Raw genomic sequence first — 13,532 nt, 5'->3', positions numbered from 1 at the left:
AGCTGCTTTTGGTGGGGGGGGGGAGGGGTGTTTTCCCGTACTCTCCCCGTGTCTGTCCTCTCTCCACAAGCAAAACAGCTCCTTGCCTTCTGTGGCTTTCTCCTCCAGTTCACCTTTCCTTGCTGCATACCTGCTGAGTTCTGTGGTTCAGGTTGTGCAGATTGTTGTGTTAATCCTCAAATCAGTTTTCTAGGTGTGTAGGGAGGTTTAGTGTTGATCTGGCTGTATTTCAGGGATGAGAGATGCAAAAAAACTTTCATGCTGTTCTGCTATCTTGGCTTCTCTCCTGGATTGTTTGTTTTCTTAATGTTGATTTGGAGAGTTCTTTATACATTTTTTAATAAGTCCTTTGTCAGCTATGTGATTTGCAAACATTTTCTCTTGATCTACAGCTGTCTTTTCATTTTCTTAGCAGTGTCTTACAAAGTTTTTAACATTTACTAATTTTTTTTCTTTTATGGATTGTATATTTGTTATCATGACTAAGAACTCTTTTCCTAACCCTAGCTCATGAAGATTTTCTCCTGGTCTAAAAGTTTTATAGCTTTATGATTTTCATTTTGAGTAAACTTTTGGATAAGGTATAAGATTTGGATTGGGGTGGCTTTTTTGTTTTCATTTTTTAACTTAGAGACAACCAGTTTTTCTGGTACTACTTGTTGAATGACTATCCACTCTTCATTGAAATACCTTTGCATCCTTGTCAAAATCCAGGGTATAGTGAGGGTATATTCCTGGGTTCTCTATTCTGTTCCACTGATCGATATGTCTAACCCTTTGCCACACAACTGATTATTTTAGCTTTATATTAAGTCTCAAAATGGTGTAGTGGGATTCCTCTATGTTCCTCTTTTTCAATATTGTTGTAGCTATTCTAGGACCCTTCCCTTTTGGTGTAAATTTTAATAAGCTTGCCTCTATTTATAAAAAAAAAAAAAATCCTGCCATGACTTCAATTGCATTAAAATCTACAGATCAGTTTGGAGAGAATTGACAATTTTGCTCTGTTGAGTCCTCCAGTCTGTGATCGTGGCATCTCTCTCCATTTACTTAGAGATTCTTTGATTTCTTCTATCATCATTATATAGTTTTCAGTCTACATATCCCATCCATGTTTTATCGGTTTTATGTCTAGTTTTATAATAATTTGGAGCCATTGCAGGTAATATTAATTATTTAAATATTAGTTTTCATTTGGTCACTGCTAGTTTTTAGAAAAATGATTGATTTTTGTGTGTTGAACTTATATCCTTCAGCTTTACTAGCCCCATTTATTATTCCAGGTCTTTGGTAGTTATTTTTGGTTGATTCCTTAGGATTTTATACTAGGGACAGTTTTTATTGCTTTCCAACTGTATGCTTTTTTTTCTTGATATATTGTACTGACTAGGACTTCTCATATAGTGTGGAATTGGGAGTGGTAACTGTGGACATCCTTGCCTTGTTCCCAGTTTTTTTTGTAGATCCCCTTTCTCAGTTTGAGGAAATTCCTTTCTGTGTCTAGTTAGCTGGGAATTTTTATCATGAATAGGTGTTGAATTTTTCCAAGTGATTTTTCTGTACCAACTTATATAATCATGTGGTTTTCATCTTTAGATTGTCATATGGTGGATTACATGGATTTATTTTTCAAATAGTGAACCAACATTGCATTCTTGGGATAAATTTCACTTGGTTATGGCATGTTTTTCTTTTATTATGTTGTTATATTTGATGCACTGATGTTTTGTTGAGTATTTTTGCACCTGTGTTTGTAAGGGATATGGATTTGTAGAGTTTTTGTGTCTTTATCTGATGATGGTATCTATGAGAGTAATGCTGGCCTTATAAAATGAGTTGGGAAATGTTCTCTTCCTTTTTATTTTCTGGAAGTGATTAAGTGGAATTGGTGTTATTTCTTTAAATGTTTGATAGACTTTGGCAGTGAAACCACCTAGGCCCAGAGATTTTTTAAAAATGTTTTTTAACAATGAATTTGGTATCTTTAATAGTTATAGGGCTATTCAGATTATTTCATCTTGAGTGAATTTTGGTAGATTATGAAATGGAATTAATTTATTTAACCTAAGTTGCCCAATTTGTGGTCATAAAGTTATTTGTAGGATTCCCTTGCCATCATTTTATTATCTTTGAGTTCTATAGTGATACCACCTCCTTTATTCTTGATATTGGTAATTTGAGTTTTCTCTACTTTTGTTGTTTGTCAGTCTTTCTAGGGGTTTATTAATTTTATTGATTTTTTTTAGAGAATGAGCTTTTGGTTTTATTGATTTTCTCCATTCTTTTGCTATTTTCAATTTCACTGGTTTTTGCTCTTTATTATTTTCTTCTGTTTGCCTTGATTTTATTCTGCTCTTCTTCTGTAATGTCTTAAGTTTGAAGTTCAGATTAATGATCTAAGACCTTTCTTTGCTTCTAATATAAGCATTTTAATGCTGAACATGTCCCTGTAAGCACTGTTTAGCTACAAGTCCCAACCAGCCTTCTGTGAGTTCTGACAGTTGTCAGTTCCATGTGCAAAACTGTGGTGGTGTTATTTGGGTCAGTTTCCCATGTGCATTATGTAGTAGCCTGTACATTGTACAACGTAGCCTGGACATTGATCTCTTAGGTCCATTCTCAAAGTCAGTGATATGCTGTTTAGGGTCAGGTCTATGCATCCACAACTCAAGAGGGAGCACAGGAGCTCATAAACAGCTTCCTGCACTCACTGTCCTGAACTCCTTCCACTCCATGATTTCCCTAGTACTTTCCTATTTCCCAGGGCTCTCCTTTTTACCTCTCCACTTCCCTAATGGCTAATGATGTTGACCATCCTTTCATGTCCATATTTGCTATCTATATATCCTCTTTGGTCAAATATCTGTTCATTTCTTTTGAACAGTTTCAATTTCATTTGTTTCATGTTGAGCTCTGAGGGTTCCTTATATTCTAGGCACAGGTTCTTAGGTACATGATTTACAAATATTTTATCTTAGTCTGTAATTTGTCTTTTTATCATCTTAACAGGATCTTTTGCAGAGCAACAAAAAATTAATTCTGATGTAGTCCAATTTATCAAATTTTCCTTTTATGGATTATACTTTTGGTGTCAAGTCTAAGAACATTTACCTAGTCCCTTCCCTTCCTTTGCCTTTCCTTCCTTCCCTCCCCTTCCTCCCTTCCCCCACCTTCTTCCAGTGCCTTCATCTTAAATTTCCCAGCCTCCAGAACTGTGAGAAACTTCTGTTGTTCAAGCCACCTAGTTTATGGTGTTTTTGTCATGGCAGCCCAAATGGGCTAAGACAATGGGAAGTAAAAAGAAAACCCAGGAACTTATCCCTCAAGTCATTCCTCAAGTTTTGTGCTTCCAGCCAGTCTGCCTTCCTCTTCCATAGTCCTTTTATGATTGTCTGTTAGATTATTTCTAACACAGTTAGTGATATTTACAGGGAAGGAGCAGAGACAGGCAAATCTACACCCTCTTGTCATGGTACATCCAATCAAGTTTTTAGGCATTTGGGATTTGCTGCCACAAAATCTGCCCCTCGAAGGACGCAACGCTTCATATCCTACCAGCAATGCCTTCATGCGTCCATTTTCTTTAGCCATGAAAACATCTGATGTTAAGATTTTTGTTTATAAATTTGCTTCTGGCTCCTAATAAGGTGATTAAGATGGGTTGCTAGCTGTATCCTGTGAACCCAAACCTTGGAGATGTCACAAACAGGATACTTAATTGATAGAGCCTAGATCCTAAGCTAAAAACCCATGAGAAGTCTCAGGGGAGGCAGAGCATGAGAAGAGTAAACCCAGAGAGGAAAAGACCACAAACTGAACAACAGAGGGAGCAGATAAATAGGCAAGACAGGAAGAGCATTTACATGAGCATAATGAATATCCCCAGGAGGATATTGGAAACAGGAGGCTTGATGAGGCAGTTATGAAGAAGTACCAGCTGGGGATATTGGGTATGAACAATTTAAGTGCTGAAATGATGAACTTGATGGGAAGGTTAAAGAGCAGAAGAAAAAAAAAATGAATGAATCAAGTTGGGGCTCTTCTGGAAAAGATGAGGAAGGGGCCAAGGAGGTAGAGAGTTACAGAGAGAGGTGAGAAGAAGTGTTCACTTTCAGCTAATATGAATGCCAGAAGGAGAGGAAGAGATCAATAGATAAAGAGGAATTACCTAAAAAATAACAGATTTTTCCCAATTCCTGCCAGTGGTAAATGTGTTCAATACTTTTAATTTTTGCCAGTCTGGTAAGCACAAGAAATATTTCATTATTGTTTAAATTTGCATTTTTATTAGATAACCAGAAGGCTGCAGCATGTTTTCTAGTGTTTATTGGTCATTCTCATAATCTTCTGTGATTTGTGCATATCATTTGCTCATTTTTTGTTGTTGGGTTATTTTGCCATATTAATTTTGTAAAAGCTCCTTATATATTTTGGATATAAATCCTATGATTGTTTATAAATCTTACAAATATTTTTTCCCTAATATGACACTTGTCTTTCGACAAGTCCCTGATGCTTTTCTTTATACAAAGGTTTCAAATGTCCATACAATCATATCTAATATTTTCCTCTATGTCTTTGAGGTTTTGTGTCCTGTTTGGGTGAGCCATTCCTACCTCTTTAATTTAAAAAATGACCTTGGGGTCACCTGGGTGGCTCAGTTAAGCATCCAACTTTAGCTCAGGTCATGACCTCGCGGTTGGTTCAGGCCCCATCAGGCTCTCTGCTCTCAGCACAGAGCCCGTTTTGGGTCCTCTTCCCCCACCCCCTCCCTGCCCCTCTCCCACTCATGGGTGCTGCCCTCTCTCTCTCTCTCTCTCAAAACTAAATAAATAAACATTTAAAAAATATATTAAAAACATGACCTTCTATTTTAAATATTCTCCTATTGTGAAAGGTTTTTCCGTGTTTCCTAACTTTTAATTTTTATTCTTTAGCCTAAAAATAATTAGTAATTGTTAAAACTGTTACTTTTCTTTTCAAGTTAATATTACAAGTTACTAATTATTGGTTTCATTTACTTTTATGGATTGGTTTACATTTAATTTCATTAATTTTTTTGAAGTAATATATAAATATATGTAGTTTGTAAACATTCCCACAATATAGGAATAACGTAAACAGAACGAGTCTCCTCTGTAATTCCCTCCCAAATCTCTCATCTCATTATCCTCCCCACAGCTGACCTTGCTATTCTCCTGTATATCTTCTAGATCTCCTTTAGACACATTTATATACTATTTTCCTTCATGCAGTCTCCAGTTTTTTAAAAAACAGACACATAGAATTGTTTTGTTTGGAAACTTTCTATTTTTAGCCATTGTAAGCGTCTTGGGGGACGTTTCTGTATCATTGCATTGTGTACCTGTGTTTGCGCATATGCGTGCATACATGTGTACGTGTGTGCTCAGGTGTGCAGGCTTGTGTGTGTGTGTGTGTGTGTGTGTGTGTGTGTGTGTGTGTGTTCCTGTAGAAAGTTTGTTAATCTCATAGAAAGAACTAGGGAGCTTCCCATTTTTTCCTATGCTTTGGTAATCTCCATAACGACAATCCCGTCTCTGGAGGCTGAAGGAGCCACTGTAATACCTTCATTACCTGCTTAGTTTGTTCTATGTTTCTTGTTATTTTCAGGTTTTCTGCCTCCTGTTAAGCCAATTTTGGTGATTTATGCATTCCAAGAAAATCTTCCACTGCTTCCAGATAAAATCAACCAGAATGAGGCTGTGTCTACTATCTTCTTGTGGTTTAAAATATCTCCTTAATATATGGAGTCAATGTCACTTTTTAACCTAATGTTTTCAGATTTCTACCTTTTCCTTTTTTCTTTTGCTTGACTTACCAGAGGATTGCTTATTTTAATGATCTTTTCAAGGAACCAGTTTTGGATTTTATTTATCAAGTCTAGTTTTATTATTTTTTTTTAAAAATGTTTATTTTTGAGAGAGAGACAGAGCACGAGTGGAGGAGGGGCAGAGAGACACACACACACAGAATAGGAAGCAGGCTCCAGGCTCTGAGCTGTCAGCAGAGCCCAATATGGGGCTCAAACTCATGAACCGGGAGATCATGAGCTGAAGTCTGATGCTCAACCAACTCAGCCACCCAGGCGCCCCTATATGGTTGTGTTTAAGGTAAATTACTTTATTTCTTGGTTCTTCCTTTTTTAGAAATCTTGTGTTATTTGCTTAGCTATATCTTTCTTTTAGTATTAGGGTGATGCATATATACTTAAGGCTCTTCATTTTTCCCTGAATACTTCTTTGGAAATATCCCACAGGTTTTGATAAGTCATGCTCTTATAGTAGTCTGTTTCTAAAGTGGTTTTCATCTTAGTTTTCATTTTCTTTTTAATCCATCGGCCTTTTGCCTTCAGCTTTCTCCTCTGTCCCTTTCATCCTGTTTATTACAAATTCATTCGATGGTATAAATTTCTCAATAAATTCCAATTTCATTGAATGCCATAATTTGTATATGAACATTTTACTGTCATTGAGTTCCAAATGTTTTATAATTTCCATTGTGGAAATTAATTTTGTTTCCAAAATGTATTTTTGAGATTGTCTTCATATTGTTTCTAATTTTATTGAGCCTGGTGAGAGACTGTGGTTTGTGGAATGAGCTGAGGTTTCTTTGCTCATTCAGCACAGTGTCAATGTTTCCAAATACTCTACAGGAGCTTGATGAGAACACATATTCTCTGTTGGATAGAAGTTCATTTATTTCTGAAATACAAGTTAGAGATAGTCTCTTGTTTTCTAACAGCCTTATTTGTTTTAGATGCCCCAGATCTTTGGAGCTAGTGAATCTTTTAACTTTTTTTGTGTTTTGTTTTGTTTTGTTAAATAGGCTCCATGCCTAATGGGGGGCTTGAACTCACAACCCTGGGATCAAGAGTCACATGCTCTGCTGGCTGAGCCAGCCAGGCGCCCTGGAGTTAATGAATCTTTTAACGTATCCATGGTGTTTCTGTTTGCTTAGGCTGAAGGGAGTGGAGAGACGCTAGAGATCTGTTTGTCCAGACCTGGAACACTTTCATTTGCTCTCGTTGTGCCTTGCCAGGTAAGCGCTCCCCTGTTTTGGAGAGCATAGTGAGTGCAGTTAGCCATTAGTTGCATAGCGAGGTATATTTGCCCTGGGTTGGAGGTGGTCCTGTCTCTGTTTGTTGTTACAGCTGAGATACCACCCCCTCCTCTGCTTCATGATAGATTTTGCTGGTCAGCTGCCTTCCACCTGGCCTGGGCTACTGGCCAGTCCACTGTGTGAAGATGGGCGGAGCAGGAGTGAAGAGGACAGCCTTCCACAAGCTGCCAAGACCCACCCCCACCTTTGGGGCTGCTGCTGTTCTGACTGGAGGGTGCTCTGGGAGGTAGGCCCCACACCTGTTCCCTGGCAGTCTTCCTTCCTTTCGTGGTGGCTCTCAGGGCCACCTGTCTCTCTTGCACCAGATCTTGTCTGGCTCTCTCACCTGTCACTCTCTGCCCTTCCACACTGACACCTATCTTCCCTGTGGTTTACGGGCGCCGATTCTGCTTGGTGCTAAGAGCGTGGAGTCTTTGAAAGCGAGGATATTTGCACACCCATGTTCGCTAGCCAAAGGGTGGACACCACCTAAGTGTCCAACAGTGGATCAATGGATGAATATAATGTGGTGTATCTAGATAATAGAATATTATCCAGCCTTTAAAAAAGGAAGGAAACTCTGACATACTACAACATGGATGAACCCTGAGGATATTGTGTTTAGTAAACTAAGCCAGACACAAGAGGACAAATAGTACATGAGTCCATTCACAGGAGATACCTAGAACAGGCAAATTCATACAGACAAAAAGTAGAATGGTGTTTGCCAGGGCCTGTGGGGAGAGAGAATGGGGATCTGTAGTTTAATGGGCTTGGAGTTTCATTTTGGGAAGATGAAGAAGTCCTGGAGATGGATGGTTGGGATGAATGCAGAACAGTGTGGATTTACTTAATAATACTACTGAATTGTACATTTGAAAATGCCTAGGGGCGCCTCGGTGGCTCAGTCGGTTAAGCATCTGACTTTGGCTCAGGTCATGATCTCATGGGTTTTGGGTTCGAGCCCCGCGTTGGGCTCCGTGCTAACAGCTCAGAGCCCGGAGCCTGTTTCGGATTCTGTGTCTCCCTCTCTCTCTGTCCCTCCCCCACTCTTACTCTGTCTCTCTCTGTCTCTTTCAAAAATAAATAAACATTAAAAAATTTTTTTTAAAAAGAAAATGCCCAAAATGGAAAGTTTCATGTATATTTGACCACAGTTTTTTTAAAAAGGGTATTGGAGCCAGTCCGCCTGTTTTAAATCCTGCCTTCGCCATTAAGTTGTATGGCCTTAAGCAGGTTACTAAATCTCCTCGTGCCTCATCTGTACAATGGGAGTACTAGATATATTAAAGCATGGCTCTGGGGGTTAACACTGGCAGAGCTGTGGGAGTGCGCCTGGCCCAGTGTTAGGTGATGGCTGCTCCTGCCTTTCCTGGATGCATGTGTGGGGATTGGAGGAAAGGGAGATCGGTCTACCATCCTGTTAATTCCCAGCCTTCTTCCAGGAGGACTTTGCCATGCTTCTCCTCCCACCCAAGCCTCAGAACCCTTCTCCCTGCCCATTGTGCCCTACTTGTTTCGTGATCTCCAATAACATCTTGTTTTTCACACTCAGCCCTGGAGTCCCCTCTACCAGCCCTTGACTGCTGGGTCCTGGTTCCCATGGGCTCTGAGAAGGTGTCCATCCTATCCTCATAACACTTTATTGGATCTGTTTGTTGAGACACCTGCTTTTCCCAGTGGATGCTAAGGCCCTGGAGGAGGTCCTTACTGGTCCCAGGGTACTGTTTTCTGGACCAGAAACTGACCACCAACGGCATGTTCCTTGCTGCCCTAACACCTGGCCATGGTGGACGGTCAGCAAATGTATTTTGGGGTCTTAGTTTCCCCATCTATACAGTCAACAAATGAGGTCACCATAGCTCTGTTACCGTGTGCTTTTATGATGGTAATAGGTGTCAAGTCAGGTGTAAGTCTAGGGGACCCTCCCAGGTGGGAGGGAGAGTGCAAGAGAGTGTGTGGTTTGTGTTCAGACAGGAGACAGCCTCAGCTCCTAGCAGTGCGGAAGACTCGTTTCTCTCATGATCCTAGGGGATAAAGGTGGAGGACCATCCCACCTGTCTGAGCCACCGTGGGGGTCTGGTGTCCTGGGGTAAGGGCACTGCTATGCTTGGGCTCACCTACCGTCGCTCATCACCGGGAGTTACATGCAGAGGCCAGGAGGGGGCGCCAACGACAAACAAATGCAGAGGGACAGCAGGTGGGCTCCAGGCTCCTCCTCCGCCTGATAGGGCAGGAGTGGTTAGCCCTGGTCTCTGTTCCAGGCCAATGGCTGACAATGACAATAATAATTATTACTCACTACAGTTATTGCTTATTTAGCATTTATACTCTCAGCCTGACTGCATAATGTGGATTCTTTCACTTTATTTCCCTAACATGGAATCCTGTATTTTGTAAATCTGTTATTTAAAAACACCCAGAGTAGAGATAAAAACACTAGAGACCCGAGTTCCGCAACTCGGTAGTTACTTGTGTGACTTTGGGCACATCTTTGAGCCTGAGGTTCTTCTACATAAAATAGATTATTTTTTTTAGCATAACTGTGTGTGTTCACGCATGCGTGTGGGAATGTGTGCATGAATGCGTGCATGTGTTTGCACATATGTGCCTGTGTGAGTGTGTGCACTTGCACATGTGTATTAAAGCCCCCGAGGATGGAGTTGAGGAGTGAAGGAGAGAGTCCCAGCAGGCAGCTGATACCAGGACTTTGGTGTCCAAGAGAGAAGCTTGAGAGCCAGATGCATCCTGGGGGGCGTGTTTTAAGAGGCCCAGGGAGCCCCTTTACAGTACACAGAGGGGAGTACTGTGGGAAGGCCTAGGGTAGTCCTCTGCCTCAGGAGAGGCGGAGGGAGCATAAGGGAGAAGAAGGAGAGGGTGCTTGCACGAGTGGGACTCAGAGGCATCAGAAACGCACAGGCATCTTGGCACCTTGGTGGAGGCTGTTCCCTGGGAAGGAGGCTGTCACAGAGTTGTGCTCAGGGGATGGAACAGGGCTCCACACGGGGGCCCACAGTGGGGATGGACCAGTGGGCATATGACAATGGTGGTGCTGCTTCCAGGCCCCACTGAAACGGGAGAGAGATGAGCTATTCAACGAGTGTGCTTGGGACAACTAGTTAGTGCGTTGAAAAAACATAAAGTCACTCCTCACACTACAAAATAAATTCTAGCACTTTATTTATTTATTTATTTTTTTAAAATTTTTTTTTTCAACGTTTTATTTATTTTTGGGACAGAGAGAGACAGAGCATGAACGGGGGAGGGGCAGAGAGAGAGGGAGACACAGAATTGGAAGCAGGCTCCAGGCTCTGAGCCATCAGCCCAGAGCCTGACGCGGGGCTCGAACTCACGGACTGCGAGATCGTGACCTGGCTGAAGTCGGATGCTTAACCGACTGCGCCACCCAGGCGCCCCTCTAGCACTTTATATGTAAAAGAGAAAGAGAGGAAAACATAAAAGTCTTATGATCAAGTGTTTAACTTGAGAGAGATCCCAGGAAGCAGAGGTGAGGGAGTGGAGACAGGGAGGGGTGGGTAAGTTGCTGACCGCAGGGCCTCTGGATGGGGGCCACACGGAACACACTGATGGGTGAGGTAGGGGGCTACTTTCGCCCCTGCCCCCCAGAAATTCCTGTGAGGTATGGGCACCTTGCACATCTAGGCTCCCTGAGTCAGAGAGAGGAACACTGGTGACACAGAACATTTGAAATCACAGGGGCCCCGAGACTGTCCTGGGCACAAGCAGCACAAACAGGTTTGGAGAAGAGAGAAGCATCCCAACCCCTAAGCCCAAAGTCAAAGGACCGACATGAACTTGCTTAGACCCTTCCATGCTTTTTTCAGGCCTGCTCGTGTTTCCATAGCTGCAATCGTGGATAGGTGTGCTTCTAAGTAATCTTGGCTTACCTGCTTAATTTGAATGCTCGAATCTTTCTTCAGTGGTGGCACTTAGTCCTGATACTGCCATTGCTGGAGTCCCCCGGGACCGGCCATTCCGTTGTCGTCAGCATTCTGCACTCACTACAGGCAGCCACTCTTGCTCTATGCTGTACTGCCGTTGCCATCCCAACCCTCTTCACCATCCTCCCCATTGCCCCCAGCATGGGTGGGGAGCTATCCACGTGCTGAGCCCAGTTTCAGGAGCTTTATAGGCGCTTCCTCTCAGCCCTCTTACTAGAAGTGGAAGCACGGCTCTCACCCCAGCTCACAGAGGCTGAGTAGCAAGACCAACGGCTCACCATTTCCATCCTCCCCTCTCCCCTCTCCTCCGCCCCCTCCCCAGCCCTCTTCCTGTCCAATCCTAACAGGCACACACCGGAAGCCTGCTTGGGTCCACCCGGGGCTCGGGGGGCTCCGTCGGCCCCTCGGCCCCTGGGCTTCCCTGAGGTACAGGAGCTGACCGGCTCTCCTGGCTCTGGGGAGGCAGACTGCCACCATGTCTTGTCTTCAGGGTTTCCACGGGGCCTGGCACATGGCCTGATTGCCAGTAAAGAGCCATGAATGCCTGTCCACTGGCTTTAGGCTCAGGGTGAAGTTCTAGAGAGATCTCGTTCTGTGAGCTTCACAGGGCACTCAGCCCCAGCACATGTGCACACCCACGCACGCACACACACATGCACGCACACGTGCACCACAACCTCTTGTCTCTGCTCCCTGAACTACAATCCCCCTGCCTGCTTGCCCATCCTTCAAGGCCACACTCAAAACCTATCCCAGCATCTCTGGTCCTCTTTCCTTTCCTCCTCTTGGAAGAAGCAATGCTGTCCTCAGTCACCAAGTATTCATTGGGCACTCAGTGCATGTATGGGCTTCTTAGAGACTTGGCTCTGGGCCTGGATCTGCCCCCTAGGCTGAGGGCCCTAGACAGATCTCATGGCTTCAGTGTATGCCAAGTATTCATTGGGCACTCAGCGTATGCTCCTCAGTCACCAAGTATTCATTGGGCACTCAGCCTTCTGTGCTGTGCCAGCCGCGGCTACTGAGTGCATTCTGTATGCCAAGCCTAGACTCCTCTGTGAGTCTGGGGTGAGGTCAGCCTCATCAAACAGATGAGGAGACGGGCACAGAGAGGCCCTCTGGCAGAGCCGGCTTCACATTCAGGCTCCATAGCTGAGCCCTGTCTGAGAACTCAGGTGGGCATTCCGGGAGGTGTGAGGCTCGGAGGTGTGGGAGCAGACCACAGGAAGCTGTGGGCATCAGCAGAGGAGTCCTGGAGTCCTGGGGCAGAAGCTGGCAAGAGGGAAGAGAAGAGGCATGAAGGGGGCTGGGGGCAGGACGAGGCTGGCCTAGGTGACAGAGGCTGTGCTGGACAGGACAGGGAAGCTAGGAGTCCTGCTGGGTGTGGAGGCCCACAGTGAGCTGCCCCCGTGTGCATCAGCAAGTCAACCGGGCTGCTCTGTGCCATGGTCTCTAGGTGTGTTCCTTCATCCCTGCATTTGAACTTTTGCTCAACAAACCTATGTTGAGAAACTCTCATATACACTTACTTTCCATGGTCCAGGACATAGGAATATATTTAGCTGCCCTGGAAGTTATTATAAACATATTCTTAGAAAAGAAACCAGGGGGCATCGTTGTAGGATGTTGGCCTTGAGTGTATCCCTTAGTCTTCTGTGGTTGGGTTAGTAGGAGTCGTGCCCTGAGAGTGCTGAAACTGCAAAGGGAGGGAACAGGCTTTGAGATCACCACCCATGCCCCAGCACTCACTCCGGTGGGAGTGATCTTGTCCTTTTCTAAACCTAGCAATGGCCACTACCATCTTCTGGGTGCTTTTTCTAGGCAGTCTCTGGGTTTAGTGCCTTACATATATTCTTGAGCCTTAGAACAACCCCATGATTATTTCTTGGGCAAGGAAACTGAGCCCCAGGGAGGTCAAATAGACTCCCCAGGGTCTCTTAGCCAGTAGGTGAGCCAGCCCAAGGAGCTCTGACACTTATAACCACAGTCCCAAATCATATAATCTCTGTGCCCGAGTTTTCTGTGTTCCTCACAGCAATTTTGGCAAGCAGATATGATTGTCATATCTGCTCCCACCGAGGTGCAGACAGGCTGGAGGTGGGAAGGGGGAGTTGGAATGACAGCTGGCTTTCTCCTTCCTCTGATCCAGAGCTCATTTCCCTGAGCAAGGTGCCCATGCTCTGCTATGAGAGGGCACCTCTCCCCACCTGCAGCATGCAGCTTTTCTAGGCACCCCTGCTTACCTGTAAAACTAGGAGGGCGATGGCGTGGGGCCACTGGGTGGGGAACTGGGCCTTCAAGTGCCAGGTGCCTGCACATGTGAGGGCTGGGAAAGGCTGCCTCCCAGGGCTGGGTGACCGGCACTGCTCAGTGGCCCTGTGCCACCTGCCAGCCCCAGTGAGGTGGCCCATCCAACCTCCTTCCCTGGGTCCTGAGCATGGGACTTCCCTCATC

Source organism: Lynx rufus, unplaced genomic scaffold, assembly GCF_022079265.1.
Source record: "Lynx rufus isolate CCGP_SWC_20201006 ecotype Redwood Valley unplaced genomic scaffold, mLynRuf1.p SCAF_11, whole genome shotgun sequence".
Lineage (NCBI taxonomy): Eukaryota > Metazoa > Chordata > Mammalia > Carnivora > Felidae > Lynx > Lynx rufus.
The sequence above is the reverse complement of the archived record's forward strand: the minus strand, read 5'-3'. Positions refer to the sequence as shown.